Consider the following 20026-nt stretch of genomic DNA (forward strand, 5'->3'; position numbering starts at 1 on the left):
CATATCACTAATAATCTTGCAGTTCGTATACTGTAACAGTGTTTTTTCACCCCCTTTCACTTCAAAACTTCTACGGACTTTTGTAAATAATAATTACATTTTTGTATTTATTTTCGTACTTGAACAAAAAAAGCTACAGTATTTGACAGCCACATTACAGGAAAGGCAAGGGGCTTAGTTATGAGAGGTTTGCACCGCCGGAGCGTCACTTTTTCTGCCACGCCACTCTCATCGGACGCATCTCCACCTGAGAATTGAACGCATCGTTCCACCCACACACCACAGATCACCACCGTAGCACCGAGGCACTCCTGTCACTCAAACCCAACACATCACCACCTTAGAACAGCAGGAGCCATGTGGCTTACACACAACTCATCACATCTTAGAACAGAAGGACTCATGTCACACACCAACATGGTCACTCGAAGTATGCGATTATGTTAGAATTATAGATATGCCACATTTGCCACATAATCCATCATCTGCCCACAAACTGCTGATTTTAACAAAAAATATATTTTTGTTTCTTGCTCAAATGGTGCAAAAGTGTGGTGGAAGGTCCTTTGAAACGCTGCACTGTCCACTTTTCTATTGCTTATTGCTATATCTGGGTGGTAAACCGGTACTGATACGGTGCGACTAATGCCCACACAATGTTAACCAAATTTGAAAATGACAAAATGATGAAGAAATACTATTACAAAATGTGCCGCATTATGTCACATAATTTGCTTTTTTTGCTGCAGAATTTGCTCAACCCCGTCGCATAATTTGTCCCTCTCCTGCCGCATAATTCCAGTGGCCCCGCACAGCAACCATTATGACCTTAACACCGAAGTTGTCATGTTGTTCATATACGACACCACTGGGTACGAGGGGGTGGGGGCTCTGCAATCATGACCAAATAAAACTGTTTCTCAATCAGAAGGCCTACACTTTGATGAATTCTCGACTGTGTTAAACGTCAGTTTTATGAGTCAATGTGTTCCCAGGGTAAGGCACTTGCCAACACTCCAAGAATCGGAAAATGTAGTTTACTGAATAAAAGGGCCCACTCAATAACTGAGTTTTCCTGAGATCAGCGGAATACTTTAAAGCATTTATTACAAATATTTACGGAAAATGCGAAAGTCCCAAGTGGGCAGCAAAATCAGGAGAGAAACAGACAGCGTCCCAGCCTTCAGGAAAGCCTTCTGACTCCCCCCCACACTCAAGGGGGTTTAAATATTATTTTCACATATTAAATAATCAACACTGCAGATTCACCGTGGTGTGAGGAAATGCATCATTTCATTAGCAAATCATGTCCATATTTATACTTTTTTAGCGCCGCATTTGCGCCGATAAAATACAATTGTATTTTGCAAGTTTGCGCCGTTTTGCGTCAAAAAATGATGCAGATGCGGCGCTAAAAGAGTATAAATATGGGCCTAAACGTCATATTGCCTTAACAGCTAAGCACGATTCCACTACATGGATAATTATTCCGCCCCTCTAAGCTGAAGCCATCCCGAGATGATAGAACAATCTAGATACATGAACAGCAGGCGCTGTTATGAGTGAGAAGCGAGGATCCCGGGCGGATGCCCGCTTTGAGTCTGCCTGGCTGGTCGTGGCACCCACGCATTTGGCAGGTCACACATTGACCTGATCTTTTCCAGCTGTTTATCAATTTACCCTCCCAATCCCGTCCGGTGGTCTGACCATCATCTGAAGTGGAATTCCCTCGTCCCTGGTCATTGGAGAAGGTTGCTACAGCCTCACGAGCATGGAAAAGGGTGAAGTCTTCAGACTGGGTGGCCCTCCTTGCCACCGCATGCCCGCGGTTGACCAATGATGCCAAGCGTGATGTAGGGGCCCTCAACGCCTGGCTCCGGGGGCAGCGGAGCTCCTTTGGGAAGATCTTCTGCCCTGTGGTTCTCTGCAGGTAAAGCATGTACAAAGCTTGAGTGCATCCGGCGCGAGGGATGCTCTTATGAGAGTAAAGCCGTCCATAAATCTGCTCTCAGAGCTTATCATCTTTCTCTCAAACAGGCTCAGGGATGGTTTTTCGCAGAGAAAATCAATTCTTCCGAGCAGAGTTCCCGCTCTGTTTTCCAGATCGTGAAGCCCTTGATTTCTTCACAATCCTGCCAAAGAGCTATCGAGAGCTTTGCAATGGGCTGGCAACATATTTCAAAACTAAATTTTCTGACTTTCAGAAAACATTGCCTGCTTCGGTGGAGACCCCCCCTCTTGTCTGTGATCCTGACCTGCCCTGGGGCATCTATGAGCTTCCTCAATTCAGGCCATGCCCATGGAACAGTCCTGGGATGCCATCCTGAACTGTAAATCTGGGTCCCCCCTCGATTCCTGCCCCCGATGCTGCTTGCAGAGACAGTGGATATTATCAACCCAGGGATTGACTCAAGTTTCATCTCTCCCCTTCTTCAGGGGTCATGATTGCCAAGTGGTCCCTCTGCTTAAGACGCCTGCATTGGACCCTAGCACTTTTTGCAAGTTGCAGCTATAGACCCACGGGCCCATTTCCCTTCTTCCAGCCTTTACTTCAACGCAGGAAGTGCTAGTCAACGATCAGCCCTCTGGATATCTCGGGGAAGGTAAACTGTTACATCCTATTTAATCTGGCTTTTGTCCCCGTCATACTGGGGAATGGGCAGGTCTCGAGATATCTCACCGCAGTAAATGGATGTTGGACTCAAGGACAAATGAAGCCTTGTTCCTTCTCGATCTGTCTCCTGCGTTTGCCATCTTCCCACACTCTAGCCTCCTATGCCGCCTTTCTGTTCCGGGTGTGGGGGGTCCACGTGGGATTGGTGCAAGTCATTCCTGACCACTACTGGCCAATCGGTTTGGCTTTTTCCTCGGAGGTCAAGGCAGTTGACCAAGGGGTCCAGCAGGGCTCTTCACTCATTCCAAACATGTTTGATGTATTCATGGCCCCCTTGGCTTCTGTAGTCGAGCCTTTTGGGTGTCAAATCATTTCATACACCGACTGCCTTCGAGGGTCTGCCCGCCTCCATCACAGCTCCTTTCACTGACTGCATGCTGTCTTTGAATGGATGGAGAGCAGCCAACTTAAATGTAACTCAGAGAAGACTGAAATCATCCTTTTTGGGTCACATGTGTCCAACTGATGGGAAGACCTTTGGCCCTCTGCATTGCCAGCCCTGCTGCCTCCTTCCCTACTGGTTAAAAAAATAGGGGCGCAGTGTGTAACGCCCTCTCCATGAGGGTTCAGATCTCTGCGGGGGTAGGCCAATGGTTCGCGCTGCCCCGCATCTTCAAGACTTTTCTCCCCCTCCTGCCTTTGGAGGCGAGAAGAGTTCCTTTCCAGCCCTGGTTCCTTGGCGGAGAGATTCACCCAGTTTATTCCCTCCAGGGCGTTGCACTCTGCGTCTTCTTCACTTCTGCTTATCCCATGCTTTAAGTGTGTTTGAAGGGGCGGCAAAGCTTTTTCTTTCCGTGCTGCTAAGGCTTGGAATGGGCTTTCTCCAGAACGGCGCTTGATCTCTTCTGAGCTCACTTCCTGAAAAAAACCCCAAAACAGTTTTTTTCTCTGGGGGGAAGTAAGGCCCATACTTATGCTCTGTTTGTGTCAGGTTGGCGTCATTTTTTTTTACGCAAATCCGGCGCAAACTTAACTCAATATTTATATTTTGACGCTAGACCCGTCTAGCGTCAAAATATTGGAGGTAAAAAATTTTTTTTACTGTGGAAACGTATCTTCCGTCAATGAGATGCAAGGTAGGCGTTCCCAGGCAAAAAATGACTCTAGGGCAATTGCGCCTTATTTATCCTCTCGTGCAAAAATGACACACAGGAGGAGGGTCTTAAATAATGGCACTAAGCCTGTTTAGCGCCATTATTTAACGCCTCGGTCAGGGCAGGCGTTAGGGGGCCTGTGAGCTAATTCCCATGGTCAGAGACCATGGAAGCAGTCCACAGGTGCCCTTCCCTGTCCCCAGGGACACCCACTGCCACCCCCACCCACACCTGCAGGACACTTAAGGATGGGGGGACCCATCCAAGGTAAGTCCAGGTAAGTGGCATAGGGGGGCCTAACTTGGGCCCCTCTACATGGCACTGTGCCTAATGGCCATGCCCAAGGTACAGAAGTCCCCTGGGCATGGCCATTGGGCAGGGGGGCATGACTCCTGTCTTTGCTAATACAGGAGTCATGTCCATGGGGGTTCTGCGTCAAAAAATGACGCTAGTCAGGTTAGAGTCAATATTTTTTACGCTAACCTGACTTGCACTATTCTTTGACGCACAATCCCCAGTCTTCCCTACGCCTCTCCTGCCCGGTTTGTGTCATTTATTTTGACGCTAACCGGGCCTTAGCGCCGGCTAGCGTCATTCCTTAAATATGACGCCCGGCTGGCGTCTAGGAATGGCGGTAAACTTTTTGACCCAAACCTGTGCTAGCGCAGGTTTGTGTGAAAAAGTATAAATCTGGGCCTAAGTTCTCTGCTGTGGGGCTACGTGGATGGGCTATACCAGTCAGTGCTGGGACACTCTTAGGAGTAGCCGTGCACTCTACAAGTCCCTCATTCATTCATTCAATGAATGAGTTGCAGCGAACTGACGTATGGACATTGAAATGTAGTTATAGTTTGTGACTGAGCCGGGAAAGTTAATCAAAAACAGTATGAATGATGACAATGGAAAGAATCTGACATGACTTTGCTCAAGCATGTGCAGCAGAAATAACAAACAGTGAGTGGTACGGGGAAAAGGAGATAAGTTGTAAGTGGTGACATCTATTCTGAAAAAATATGTCTCTTAGGCCCAAACTGAGGCCTAGTTAACAAGAGTCAGAAAAATGCACTTCTACGCAACATAGGAAAATCGTTTCAAAATCATCATTACTATATCAGTGTGTACATGTGCAATGAAGTGTGAAATGACATTCTACTCATTGTTAATAATGCCCGATAATAAAAATGAAAAAAAAATCTCCTAACACGCTTAGCACCAAAGACGCCATAGCTCTTACACATGACATATCTTCAGCACCTGGGCGGAACTCGCGGAGCTTCACTCTGTGGAACTCTGCGGAGTTACAGAAAACTCTGCAAGATTCCGTGGAGTTGTGAGGGTGGGCAGAACCGGGCATGCCGATCTGCTTGCACTAATTTTTAGTGCCGGGAGCTTGTTCTGCAATCTAAAATCAGTGCAGACTGCGCCACGCTGCACACCAGGGGGCGCTGCTTCTTTCTGCCACTTGAGTAGATTTTGTACCTGAGAGGCGACCTCCTTAATGCAGATGGTCACAACCTGTCATGACCGTCCGCGTTGAGAAATCTCACGGAAGGCGTTCTAGCACCTGAAAATCGTGCTAGGGAATGCAAATTCTCTCTCGCTGACTTAAAGTTAATGAGATGCGTGAATTAAAAACTCCGCCACGCGGTGGTTGGCAGGGTTTTTCCAAAGCTCCAAGCAGAGCGTAGAGTGGGCAAAACTCTGTGAACTTCACTGGCGGAGCAGAATTTTTCACCCACCCCTACATAACACACCTCCATCTTCACACTGAAGGCACCATGTTGTTCAGGCGCTACACATTTGCACTTTAGCACTGAATTTGTCATGTCACTCACACACCACATATTATCACAACAGCATTGAAGTCATTATGTTCTTCGCACATGACACATCACCCCGTTAGCATGCAAGGTGTCACGTTGTTTGCACATGACACATCTGTCACCTTAGTACCGAAAGCGTCACGTCGCTTACACATGACACATTTCTACCTTAGCACGAAGGTATTATGTCACCCGCACATGACACATCTCCATCTCAGCACCAAGTCATGTCATTCGTCAACACTGAATGGAAAACTAAACATATATGACTCATTTCTGAAATTAGACTACAGCTCCTGATTGCCACCTACTCAACAGAACACACTAACAGCATTGGCACCGCACTCCCACGCGACTAAGAGTGTGCCAAAAGTCATACAACAGGCAACGTGACACCATAAAAGAGGGGAGAAGTACTTCACGCGCCACCATCTAAGTAACAAATCTGGGCTGGAGTTTCACAAGAGAACCCCGATGCCACCTGGGGCCCTGGTACACATAGGGCACACTTTCTCTGTTTGCACCACGGCGCACCTAAAAACCCTAAAACATTGCATGCGCTGTCCCCTGGGAAGCCACACACGTGCGCTGCCCTGGTGCGGTGCATTCAAGTGAAAAGCGGGGTGGCTTTAAAGCATCCGCGGCATCTTTCACTGTGCAGGAGGCAACCCGCCTTCACTTTTAGGAGGAGTGAGCAATCCCTTTGCAGGCGGGTGCAGTCAGTGACTGCACCTGCCTGCAAAGGGATGTCTTGGGGGTTCATAGAACCCCCTTTCCCTCCTCCAGACAGCTACCATCAGGGGGCGCACTCAGTGCTCCTCGTGACGGCTTCTTTGCCTCTGCATCAGCATCTATGATACAGCTCGGGCGCAGAGGCAAAGGGATTCCCTCATTTGCATGGGGTTGCGCCCCCACGCAAATGAAAGACCACCCTCTGGTGATAGCCCTGGCACTATGGGGGTCATTACAACATTGGCGGTAAAAGCCGCTTAACGCCGTGCAGAAGACCGCCAACACGCCGCTGCGGCCGCGGAATTCCGCCACGGTCATTATGACCCACAGCTCGGAATCCGCCAAAATCCAGACACCCACACAGGTCCGCCACACCAAAGGCCAGTGATAAACTGGTGATAACAAAACCTCCACCGTCACGCCAACAGGAATACGCCCACACTATCACAACCCACGAATCCACACAGCGGTCTTTCAACCGCGGTATTCCATTGGTGGTACACACTGTTGCGCTCAAAATACACACACATTTACAAAACACAACCACATTGGACATTTCGAAACACACTCACCTGATACACATATACACACCACTCCCACACACCCAATCCAATATAAAACACACACCCACATCACCCACAAACCCTTACGTCAACAATTGCGACTGAGGGCCAGAGAGAGACACCACCATCTACAAACTATCATCCACAGGCACTCCACACCATCACTCACACAACATCCAAGCACCTCACACAACACACCTCTAAACATCACCCCACACATCACAACACACACCACCCCACACATCACCCACACCACCCTATGGCACCACAAAGACACCCCAGGTTCTCTGAGGAGGAGCTCACGGTCATGGTGGAGGAAATCATCCTGGTAGAGCCACAGCTATTCGGAGCACAGGTGCAGCACACCACCATAGCTAGGAAGATGGAGCTATGGCGAAGAATCGTGAACAGGGTCAACGCAGTGGGACAGCACCCAAGAACTAGGGATGACATCAGGAAGAGGTGGAACGACCTACAGGGGAAGGTGCGTTCCGTGGTGTCAAGACACCACATCGCGGTTCAGAGGACTGTCGGCAGACCCCCACCTCCTCCCCCACAACTAACAACATAGGAGAAGCAGGTCTTGGCCATACTGCATCCTGAGGGCCTCGCAGGAGTAGCTGGAGGAATGGACTCTGGTAAGTTAAACCTTAACTATTACAACCCCCACCCTACCTGCATGCCATCACATACCCCCACCCTCGCCCTCACCCCCATCACTCCAACTCCTCACATATGTCCCAACATCACAAACCACCCATCCCAACACCAAGCCCTGTATGCAACAACAAAGCATGGACACCCATCACCAAAGCATGGCCACTACACATACCCATACACCCCCCCTAAACCATTATCACACAAGGTCCCACACAGGAATGCAAGCACTGGGGTACACGGTCACCCACCCATTGCACACCATGGCATACACATATGCAATGATCATGCCTTTACACCCCTGCAGGACCCCTACCCAATGTCACCGGACAGAGGGGTCCAGATATGTCCACTCCACCCACAGAAGAGGCCCACAGTGATGACAGCAGCTCTGTCCAACTGGATCTAGATGACCAGACCAGCCCATCTGGGACCTCGGGACAGTCGGTTCCCCTCACACTGGCACAGGCCACTACAGAGCTTGCCCCCTCTGGAAACACCAGGGCAGCACCCACCCAGTGGGCCCATACCTCTGTCCCCAGGACACGTCAATCAGCAGTGTGTCCACCACTACAGGGAACCCAGGCTAGCCCACCACCCCAACAACACCAGGGACAGTGGCAGTGGGCACACGGTTCAGGGGACAGAGGCCCAGGAACTCAGGGGAACTGGGAGGGCTGCTGTGCGACAGGGGGAGGACAGGCCCAGGGAGCCCACTCTCCACAAAGCCCCATCCAACATCATGGGAGCATACCACCATTCCCAGGAGACGATATCAACGGTACTGGCCAAGTTTCATAAGACCCAGCGCCTGCAGGAGGAACTCAAATCCATCAATTCCACCCTGGGCACCATTGTAGGGGTGCTGAAGGAACTTGTCAGCACCAGGAGGGACACTGTGGCACAACAAGGGGCTCCTGACACTAGCCTGGATGATGAACTGCCCACCACCTCCGCCGGCGCTAGTGGGCAGGAGGCACCGCCACAGGACCACCACACCAGCACCCCACCACCTGCAGAGGGAGAACCACCCCGCAAACGGTCCCTGAGATCCAGGACAAAGACAGAGCACGATGCCAAGATCCCCGCCAAGAAATGAGACCACTCTGATTGTCATCCTTCTGTCCCACTTTGTCACCCTGTCCATATTGGAACTGCCCCAGCTCCACTTCCTATGCCCCTTTGGACAATGCACCTGTGAGACTAATAGACTGGACTCTGCCAAGGACATTCCTCCACCATCACCCCTCACCATTTTACAACCCCCTCCACTATTGAGCACTTAAATAAACACCCTTAAATCAAAAAACAATCTGGAGTCAGTCTTTACTTTCGAAAATGTGTATTTGCAATAACAGTGGCAAAATGCTATATCAAATGTAATGTCAACATACCTATGTCACACAGCTCTAGTCCATGCGGAAACAAAGCAGATGTCACACAGTGGGACCCACATCTGTGAAATCGTAAGGGAAAGTGACAACTCAGTGACCATACACTTGGTGAAAATGATAGACAGTAGGGAGGTAGTAGAATTAAATCACATGTAGCAGGCAGTGTTATCTTCTTACCTGTGTCTCACTGGAAGTATTGCTCGATCACCGTGTTCCTGTTGTCAATGTCCTCTTCTTCTGCTTCCTCGTCTTCACTGTCCACAGGGTCCACAGCTGCCACAAGACCTCCATCTGGACCATCCTCCTGCAGAAAAGGCACCTGTCGTCGCAAAGCCAAGTTGTGAAGCATACAGCAGGCCACGATAATCTGGCACGCCTTCTTTGGTGAGTAGAATAGGGAACCACCTGTCATATGGAGGCACCTGAACCTGGCCTTCAGGAGGCCAAAGGTCTGCTCTATAAAACTCCTAGTCCGCCCCTGGGCCTCATTGTATCGTTCCTCTGCCCTTGTCCTGGGATTCCTCACTGGGGTCAGTAGCCATGACAGGTTGGGGTAACCAGAGTCACCTGGAAATGGCGAGGGACAACTGCTAGACACACACTAACTCATTGGGACATCCCCAGACCCAGACACCTATTCACACTGTATTGGGTCCATGTCCTCACCTAATAGCCACACACGGTGCCTCTGGAGTTGCCCCATCACATGCTGCTATTTCTCAAAATGTAAGCGTCATGCACTGAGCCAGGGAATTTGGCATTCACATGGGAGATGTACTGGTCGGCCAAACACACCATCTGTACATTCATCGAATGGTAACTCATCCGGTTTCTGTACACCTGTTCACTCCTGCGGGGGTGGGACCAAGGCCACATGTGTCCCATCAATGGCACCTATGATGTTGGTAATATGTCCCAGGGCACAGAAATCACCTTTCAATGTAGGCAGATCCTCCACCTGAGGGAACACAATGTAGCTCTGCATGTGTTTCAGCAGGGCAGACAACACTCTGGACAACACGTTGGAAAACATAGGCTGTGACATCCCTGATGCTATGGCCACTGTAGTTTGAAAAGACCCACTTGCTAGGAAATGGAGTACTGACAGCACCTGCACTTGAGGGGGGATTCCTGTGGGATGGCGGATAGCTGACATCAGGTCTGGCTCCAACTGGGCACACAGTTCCTGGATTGTGGCACGATCAAGTCTGTAGGTGATGATCACATGTCGCTCCTCCATTGTTGACAGGTCCACCAGGGGCCTGTACACCGGAGGATGCCGCCATCTCCTCATATGCCCCAGCGGAAGGTGCCTATGGAGGAGAACAGCGAGCAGAGAGTCAACCAACTCTGAGGTACGTAGACACAGCATACTCTGAAATATTAGCAAATCAACATATGCCTGTATGAGTGTTTAGGCAATGTGTGACGCAGTCCAAAATAATGGCATGTGGTCCCAGGAAATGGCGGCTGCCTGACCTGTATAGTGGGACAAGGGGATATGAGGTAACTGTGCTGGCGTTGTACACCGTCGCGGTAGGTGGTCGAAGACCGCGGCGCAATCCTGCATTGGTTAACATTGGGCCGTATGGGTCCCAGGAGCCAATGACGATGTACGCCGGCGGTGACGGTACGCACCGCCGTGGACGTGACCGCCATTTTCTCTCTGTTCAATCACTTGATTCCTGATCTTCGACAGGAGAGGACCTACACTGCAAGTGCTGCTGTGACCTCAGTCTGGAAGCGACGATGGCTCATGTGTCTGCGGAAAGGGCCCTTGCCTTCAGCACGGAGTTGGAGAAACTCGTGGATGGGGTCCTCCCCCAGTACACGCTACTCTATGGTCCTCCAGACAAACAGGTAAGTACACTGGGAGCATGCTGTATGGGCTATGCCTGTGTGGAGTGGGGTGGATGAAAGATGGGGGGGGAGAATGAGGCGTGCATGAAACGACGGTGAGTGCATGTGCGTCATGGCAAGGGTAGGGATGCGGGCCAATGACTGTGACGGTGCGGACGGTAATAACTTCTCTTTTTCCCCTGTACTATTCATGTAGGTCAGCGTCCACCAGAAGAAGGATATTTGGCGTGCCATCACCAAGGACGTCCGGGCCCTGGGTGTCCACCACAGACGGAGCACCCACTGCCGGAAAAGATGGGAGGACATTCGCCGCTGGAGCAAGAAGACGGCGGAGGCTCAGCTGGGGATGGCTTCCCAACGTGGGAGGGGTGCCCATCGCCCAATGACCCCCCTGATGTTCCGGATCCTGGCGGTGGCGTATCCAGAGTTGGATGGGCGCTTGAGGGCATCACAGCAGCCACAAGGGGGTCAGTACACTCTCATTCTGCTGATTCAGTGCGCATTGTGGGTGTCTGGGTGGGGGAGGTGGGCTGTGGGTTCCCCTAGGCCAGGGCGAGTTTAGTAGGCAAGGACCCTTCTGAAGGCAGGCCCTGTGGCACCCCACCCCACCTGTGTACAGTGCCAACTACACCTAGTCAGGCTCCTGTGACATCCATGTGTGCAGCAATCGGGCATAGCCTTGTAACCCATGTCCCTGTGATTGAATAGGGAACTCCAAGTGCGCGGCGTAGTGCGGGGGGCTTCTGTGTCTGTAGTGTCCGCCAACGGTAGCGGTATTGCATGCACTCAACATGCCTTTCTTCTGTCTCCCCCCCTTTTGTGGTCTCCCTGTTCTTGTGTGCATTAGCATCATCAGGCGGAGGAGCAGTGGCACCGGAGCAGGAGGGAGCTGCATCCCACATGGCCCTGGAGGGCAATGCTACGGAGTCTGACTTTACCAGTGGGACAGAGGGCGGGGGGGAGCTCCAAGGCGGGGACAGGAGCTGACGCCAGCGATACGGACTCCTCCTCTGATGGGAGCTCCCTTGCGGTGGCGGGCCCATCTGTGCCCCCCGCATCTACAGGTACAGACGCCACTCCCCCTACCAGCACCGCCCTCCCAGCAGCCCCTCAGCGTGTGTCCTGTGCCCCCTCACCCAGGAGGGTGGGCATCTCCTTCGCCCCAGGCACCTCAGCCCCTGCCCCTGTCACCCCTGCTGCCCTCAGTGAGGAGGCCATTGGCCTCCTCAGGTCCCTCACTATTGGGCAGTCTACCATTTTGAATGCCATCCAGGGTGTAGAGAGGCAGTTGCAACAAACCAATGCATACCTGGAGGGCATTCACTCTGGTCAGGCAGCCCATCAGCGAGCTTTTCAGACTCTGGCCTCAGCACTGATGGCAGCCATTGTCCCTGTCTCTAGCCTCCCCCCTCCAACTTCCTCCACCCTGACCCAAACCCCTTTACCTCAGCCTATCCCAAGCACACCATCAGACCAGCATGCACACACCTCAACACACAAGGGAAGCTCTGGCAAACATAAGCACCACACATCCCACAGGCACTCACGGAAGCATCACACACATGCAGACATACCAACATCCACTGCCTCCACTGTGTCCCCCTCCTCCTCGTCTCCCTCCTCCCTCCCTGTCTCGTCTCCACTCACACCTGCATGCACTACATCCTCAGCCACTACCTCCATCACCAGCACACCCACCACCACACCCCGCTCACGTGTAGTCACCACCCCCACTACCATTCACACGTCCCCTGTGTCCTCTCCCAGTGTGTCTGTGAGCCCTCCTCCCAAGGTACACAAACGCAGCCACACACCCACACAACAGCCATCCACCTCACAACAGCCTCCAGCCCATGCACCTTCACCCAAAGTCACCAAACGTACACCTCCTACAACAACTACCTCTTCCTCCACTCCCAATCCCCCTCCAGCTACCCGTCCCAGTGTTCCTAAGAAACTTTTCCTGTCCAACCTTGACCTCTTTCCCTCACCTCCCCCACCCCTTCAGTCTCCTAGGGCCCGACTCCCCAGGTCCCAACCCAGCACCTCAGCCACAACATCTGTGGGAACAGTGGTGCCAGCAGTAACCGGCTTCTGGAGTGCGCCAGGCAGCAGGGCAGCCAGTGTGCCAAGGAGCCAGAGCACGGACAGTCCCCCACCTGTCAAGCATAAAAAGTTGGCCAGGGGCCGGTGGAGAGGGGAAAGAAATCAGCCACCAAAGCCACTCGCACGGGTACAGTTGGGGGTGTGGAGACAGCTGCGCCACCATCCAAGTTGGGGAAGGGGCACAGTAAAACTGGCAAGTCTGGGAAGATCTGCACGGCGGACAAGACAGCCACCAGCCCCGCTGCCCAGGACACCGCCGCCACCAGTCCCGCTGCCCAGGACACCGCCACCAGCAGCCCCGCTGTCCAGGACACCGCCGCCAGCAGCATCGCTGCCCAGGACACCGCCGCCACCAGCCCCGCTGCCCAGGACACCGCCGCCACCAGCCCCGCTGCCCAGGACACCGCCGCCAGCAGCACCGCTGCCCAGGACACCGTCGCCAGCAGCTCCGCTGCCAAGGACACCGCAACCACAAGCACCGCTGAACAGGACACCGCTGCCGCCAGCACCACTGCCCAGGACACTGCCACCAGCAGCACCGCTGGCCAGGACACCGCCGCCAGCAGCACCACAGGCCAGTGAGTGCCAATGATTACGATGCTACTGAGGCCGCCACGGGCAGGATGAAGCACTCTGGGCACAAAGCCCCCTCCAGAACCAGTGGAGTATCACATCCACTCACACAGTCCTTGGCAGGAAGAAGCAATCTGGGCACAAAGCCCCCTCCAGAACCAGTGGAGTATCACATCCACTCACACAGTCCTTGGCAGGATGAAGCACTCTGGGCACAAAGCCCCCCCCAGAAACCAGTGGAGAATGTTATCCACTTGAGAGACTGTGGCTTTGCACTCCCCAGGATGGTGCAGTGGGCAAACCATCCACTGTAGAGACTTGAGAGACTGTGGCTGTGCACTCCCCAGGATTGAACAGTGGGCATGGAGCCCCCACGTGGATCTGGCGTTGTGCACTCATCCGGCTGAGGTGCCCCCCCCTTCCCTTCCCCCTGAGGTGCCTATTTTATTTCTATCTGATGCCCCGGCAGTGTTCTCTCTGTCTTGTTTGGGTATTTAGTGTGGGCCTCGCCCATGCCTTTTGGGCCCAGTGGTCCACGGACTATGATGGTGGAATACCTAGGACTTGGATTCTTGGTGTACATATTAGTTTATAGTGTGAATATCTTAATATATGTATATATTTTTGATTACTGTCTTCGTATTTATTACAATCATTCGACTCATTTCCTTTTGTCCTTGCATTCTTCCAGGTGGGGTTGGGGGGTGTAACTGTGATGCATCATGCTGTATTAGTGTGTGTGTTGTAGTGGGTGAGGGTGGGGGTGTTGCATGTGTGTGTCACTGTTTTTTCCCTCCCCTGTGTCGTAGGTACAGTACTCACTGTGGTATTCGCCACCGGCGTTCGTGCTCCTGGTAGAGGAGCAGGAAGATCAAGGCTGGAAGAATCTGGAGCTCGGGTTCCATGGCGTTCTGGTTCCTCGTGGGGTGTGTAGAGGTGAGCGTTTTCCCTTCCAAGTCCTGTTTCTGCCGTGTTTTTGTTCGCGGTGTATCCGCCCCGGAAAAGGTGGCGGATTGGCGGCTTGTAATAATGTGGGTGGTACATTGTCTTCCGCCTGTCTGTTGGCGGTTACCGCCGCGGTGTTTGTTTGTACCGCCGTGGCGGTCGGAGTGTTAAAGTGGCTGTCTATGTTGGTGCTTTCCGCCACGGTCGTAATTAAATTTTTCTTCCGCCGGCCTGTTGGCGGTTTTACCGCCGCTTTAACACCAACTGCTAGGGTTGTAATGACCACCTATATGTGCACCAGTGCTATCTATAATACAGAACGGGCCGCACAAGTGTCTGCAGCCCTTTCTGTATTACCTCAGTGCCCGGGGGGCACACAAAATGCATGCACATGTTTGTTGAGCCCCTGGAGCACTTTCCAAAATACGGCCCCAGAAGAACAATTGCATCAGATACAGACACACCACTCTCTCAGGCCATGAATACAGCGCCAAAGGGCAGAGAAGAAACATGTGCCACTCTATAACACCTTGGAACACAACAGAGCGAACAAGGTGCTTTACACCTCCTGTGTGAGGCGGTATAAGCTCCTGCTGGTATAGGGCCTTCACTACCCTTAACCATATCCCACCCCTCAAGGTAGCCCACCCAGCCACTGCTACCATTCACTATAGACCAAACCGCAGCTCTTGCCTTTCACCGTAGTCCGCAACCCCCAGCCCTGCTCTTTTCCATAACCACACCTGTAGGAATGTGGCCTCTTTCTAGGATGGTTACCCCCACTTTTGGTCTGTTTGTCAGTGTGTTTGACTGTGTCTACTTGGATCCTGCTAATCAGGACCACAGTGATTATGCTCTCTCCCTCAAAAATTATGTTTTTTGCATACTGGTAATCCAGTATTTCACCCACAATAGGCATACTGGTGCCCCCTTATAAGTCTCTAGTGTATGGTACTTAGGTACCCAGGGCATTGGGATTCCAGGGGATCCCTATGGGCTAAAGCATTTCTTTTGCCACCCATAGGGAGCCCATGCAAAGGCTTCTACAGGACTGCCACTGCAGCCTGTGTGAAAAGGTGCATGCACCCTTTCACTGCCATTTACACTGCACCAGGTCGTGTATAAGTCACCCCTAGAGCAGGCCCTCCAGCCCTGAGGGCAGGGGGTAGACTACCTGTGTGTGAGGGCACCCCTGCACTAGCAGAGGTGCCCCCACAACCTGCAGGACCTTTTTTCCTGACTTTGTGAGTGCGGGGACATCATTATACGCTTGTACTGGACATAGGTCACCACCTATGTCCAGCTACATAATTGTAACTCAGAAAATAGGCATGTTTGGTATAAAACATGCTGGAAATATACCCCAATGCTTTTGCAAGCATTGGTTGTGTGATTCCATGCACTCTGGGGGCTCCTCTCAGACAGGTTTCTGCTCTCCTGTTGCTCGAGCAGCTCAAGCCCAGGAAGGCAGAACAAAGGATTTCCTTTGGGATAGGGAGCCAACACCCTCTCCCTTTGGAAATAGGTGTTACAGGGATGGGAGGAGTAGCCTCCCCAAGCCTCTGGAAATGCTTTGAAGGGCACATATTGTGCCCTCTTCGCATAATCTAGTCTACACCGGTTTAGGGACCCCCAGTCCCGGCTCTGGCAGGAAATTGGACAAAGGAAAGGGGCGTGACCACTTCCCTGTCCATCACCACCCCAGGGGTGGTGCTCAGAGCTCCTGCAGAGGGTCCCTGGGTTTGCCATCTTGGATTCTGGGAGCATCTGAGAGTCAGTGCCAGCAGGTGACATCAGAGCACTCCCCCTGATAGGTGCTTACCTGTTAGCTGACCAATCACCCTTTCAGGGCTATTTAGGGTCGCCCTCTTGGGTGTTTCTTCAGATTTGGATTGCAAGTACAGCATCCATTTTAGGACATCCTCATTTCTCAAGACTCCAGCAGGAATCCTCTGCATCCTTTACTTGACCTTCTTACCGAAGAAACTGCATCTGGACCCTCCAGGAACTCTACAACTGCAACAAAGAAGCAAAGATGACTTCTGCAACATTGTATCTTCAGCTCCTGCCAGCAACTGCAACTGTTTCCAGGTTGTGCATCCTCAGAGGACGGCCTGTCTTCAGCCTGCACCAGAAGAACCGAAGGAATCTCCCTTGGGGTGAAGGAGTCACTCCCCTGCTTCAGCAGGCACCTACTGCAATGACGACCGGCTGTGTGGATCCTCTCTCCTGACGAGCTGCGTGGATCCTGCATCATGGGTGGTGGACTGAAGTGGTCCCGACGGTCCTGACGTCCTACTGTCAACTTTGGTGGAGGTAAGAGCTTGCCTCCCCACGCAAGACAGTACCCCTGTGCTCCATGTGTTTTACAGTTGCCAAGGCTTGTTGGCATCCTTCCATAAAGTTCTTCGTGCACCATGCAGCTCCGGCCCCCAGCACTCCTTCCTGAGATGCACAGCTTCCTGAGTGATTCTCTGGCATCAAGGGATCCCTTTGTGTAGTGCTGGGTGGGCCTCCTTTTGCACCTTCTTTGTCACCGTGCTGTGGGACTCCTGTGTTCACTGCCTGGTCTTCTGAGGGCTCTCTGAATTGCTGAGAGCCCCCTCTGACTCACCCTCTTGGGTAGAGTCCACCAGGTCCCTCCTGGTCCCAGGCAGCGCCATTTTCTGCTAACTGTGAGCTTTGCGTGTGCCAAGGTTTGTTGACGGTATCCAGTGACGCAAACCAGACTGCAATCATCGATCCGGCGTGGGACATCATCTGCGCCAACCAGGAACCCGCATCCGTCTTCTTGGGTGCAGTGCTGACTGTTGTTCTTCAACAGTGGTTCTTCTTTTGCACCTTCATCCGGGTTAGCAGGGGCTCCTGTTCTCCCTGGACTCTTCAGTGCTTCTTGGACTTGGTCCCCTTCTTCCACAGGTCTTCAGGACCAGAAATCCATTTTTGTTGTCTTTCAGTCTCATCTGGTTCTTGCATAATCTTCCTTCCTGTGTTCTTGTGTGTTCTAGGAGAGTTTACTGTGATTTACTCCTGCTTTCCTGGGCTCTGGGGTGGGTTCTATTACTTACCTTTGGTGTTTTCTTACACTCCCAGTGCCCCTCTACACACTACACTTGCCTAGGTGGGAAACCGACTTTCTCATTCCACTTTCTTAGTATATGGTTTGTGTTCCCCCTATGCCCATTTCTAACTATTGTGATTTTCACTATTTGCACTGTTTTCTAACAGTTTTTACAGCAATTCCTCCATACTTATGTATATAATTTGTGTATTACTTACCTCCTAGGGGAGTATAGTCTCTATGGTATTTGTGGCATTTGTGTCACCAAAATAAAGTACCTTTATTTTTGTAACACTGAGTATTTTATTTCATGTGAGTGAGTACTGTGTGACTACGGTGGTATTGCATGAGCTTTGCATGTCTCCTAGATAAGCCTTGGCTGCTCATCCACACTATCCCTAGAGAGCCTGGCTTCTAGGCACTGACTACATTTCACTAATAAGGGATAACGGGACCTGGTAAAATGTGTAAGTACCTTAGGTATCTACTACAAACCGGGCCAGCCTACTACAACACCCATGATCCTTCTCTTCACTGCAGCCCACCCTGCAGATCCTGCCTTTCACTGTAGTGCACCCACAACTGCTGCCCTTAGCCATAGCCCCGCTCAGACTCGCCCCTTCACTCTGGCCCTCGTGTAGCTACTGCCCTTCACCATAGCCCAACCCCATCTCCTGGTCTTCACTGTATCCCACTCTGCAGCACCTGCCTTCTATCATAGCCCACCCCCTGCTCCTGCCCTTCACCACAGCCCATTCCTCAGGCTTCGGCCTTCACCGTAGTTCACTCCACAGCTCCTGCCCTTCACCACATCCCACCCAGAACCTTCCGTCTCTCACCATAGCTCACCCAATGACTGCTACCCTTCATCATAGCCCACCCCACAGCCCCTGCTCTTCACTACAGCCCATCTGTGGGTTCTGCACTTAGCTGTAGCCCATCTCCCAGCTTCTGACCTTCAGCGTTCTTCACCATATTTCACCTTCACCATAGCCATAGTCCATTCCACAGCTCCATCCCTTCACCATAGACCACCTATAGCTCCTGAACTCCAGTCTAGCCTGCCCTCCAGCTCCTGCCCTTCACCGTAGCCCAACCTTCGAATGCTTCCATGAGTTGTAGCCTACCTGCAGCTTCTATCCTTCACTGTAGCCCCACCTTCGACTGCTTTCATGAGCCGTAGCCCACATGCAGCTCCCATCCTTCACCGTAGCCCCACCTTGGACTGCTTTCATGAGCCGTAGCCCACATGCAGCTCCCATCCTTCACCGTAGCCCCACCTTCGACTGCTCCCACCTATGACTGCTTCCAAAGCCGTAGCCTACCTGCAGCTTCTATCCTTCACCGTAGACCCACCTTCGACTGCTTCCATGAGCCGTAGCCTACCTGTAGCTCCTTTCCTTCACCGTAGCCCAACCTTCGACTGCTTCCATGAGCCATAGCCTACCTGCAGTTTCTATCCTTCACCGTAGCCCCACCTTCGCTTGCTTCCATGAGCCGTAGACTACCTGCAGCTTCATCCTTCACCGTAGCCCCACCTTCGCTTGCTTCCATGAGCCGTAGACTACCTGCAGCTTCATCCTTCACCGTAGATCCACCTTCGATTGCTTCCATGAGCCGTAGCCTACCTTGAGCTGCTATCCTTCAACGTAGCCCCACCTTTGACTGCTTCCATGAGCCGTAGCCTACCTGCAGCTTCTATCCTTCACCTTAGCCCCACCTTCGACTGCTCCCACCTTCGACTGCTTCCTTGAGCTGTAGCCTACATGCAGCTTTCATCCTTCATCGTAGATCCACCTTCGACTGCTTCCATGAGCCGTAGTCTACCTGCAGCTTCTATCCTTCACCGTAGCCCCACCTTCGACTGCTCCCACCTTCGACTGCTTCCATGAGCCGTAGCCTACCTGCAGCTTCCATCCTTCACTGTAGCCTCACCTTCGACTGCTCCCACCTTCGACTGCTTCCATGAGCCGTAGCCTACCTGCAGCTTCCATCCTTCATCGTAGCCCCACCTTCGACTGCATCCATGAGCTGTAGCCTACCTGCAGCTCCCATCCTTCACTGTAGACCCACCTTCGACTGTTTCCATGAGCCATAGCCTACCTGGAGCTCCTATCCTTCACCGTAGCCCTCCCTGTAGCTCCTGCCCTTAACTGTAGCCCATGCACAGCCCTTGCTCTCCATTGTAGCCTTTCTAACAGTTCCCGCCCTTTACCATAGCGCACCTATCAGCCCTCATCTTCTGCCCTTCACTGCAACCCACCCGAAGGTCCTGCTCTACACTACTGCCCACCTGCAGGTCTTGCCCTTCACTGTAGCTCAAATGCAGCTTTTCCCCTTCACTGAAGAATACTCACAGTCCTGCCCTTCACCGTAGCCCACTCAATGGCTCCTGCCCTCACTGTAGCCCACCCAATAGCTCCTGCCCTTCACCTTAGCCCACTCAATGGCTCCTGCCCTTCACTGTGGCCCACCTAATGGTCCTGCCCTTCACTGTAGCTTACCCAAAGGCTCCTGCCCTCACCGTAGCCCACCCAATAGCTC

Source organism: Pleurodeles waltl, chromosome 4_2 (assembly GCF_031143425.1).
Source record: "Pleurodeles waltl isolate 20211129_DDA chromosome 4_2, aPleWal1.hap1.20221129, whole genome shotgun sequence".
Lineage (NCBI taxonomy): Eukaryota > Metazoa > Chordata > Amphibia > Caudata > Salamandridae > Pleurodeles > Pleurodeles waltl.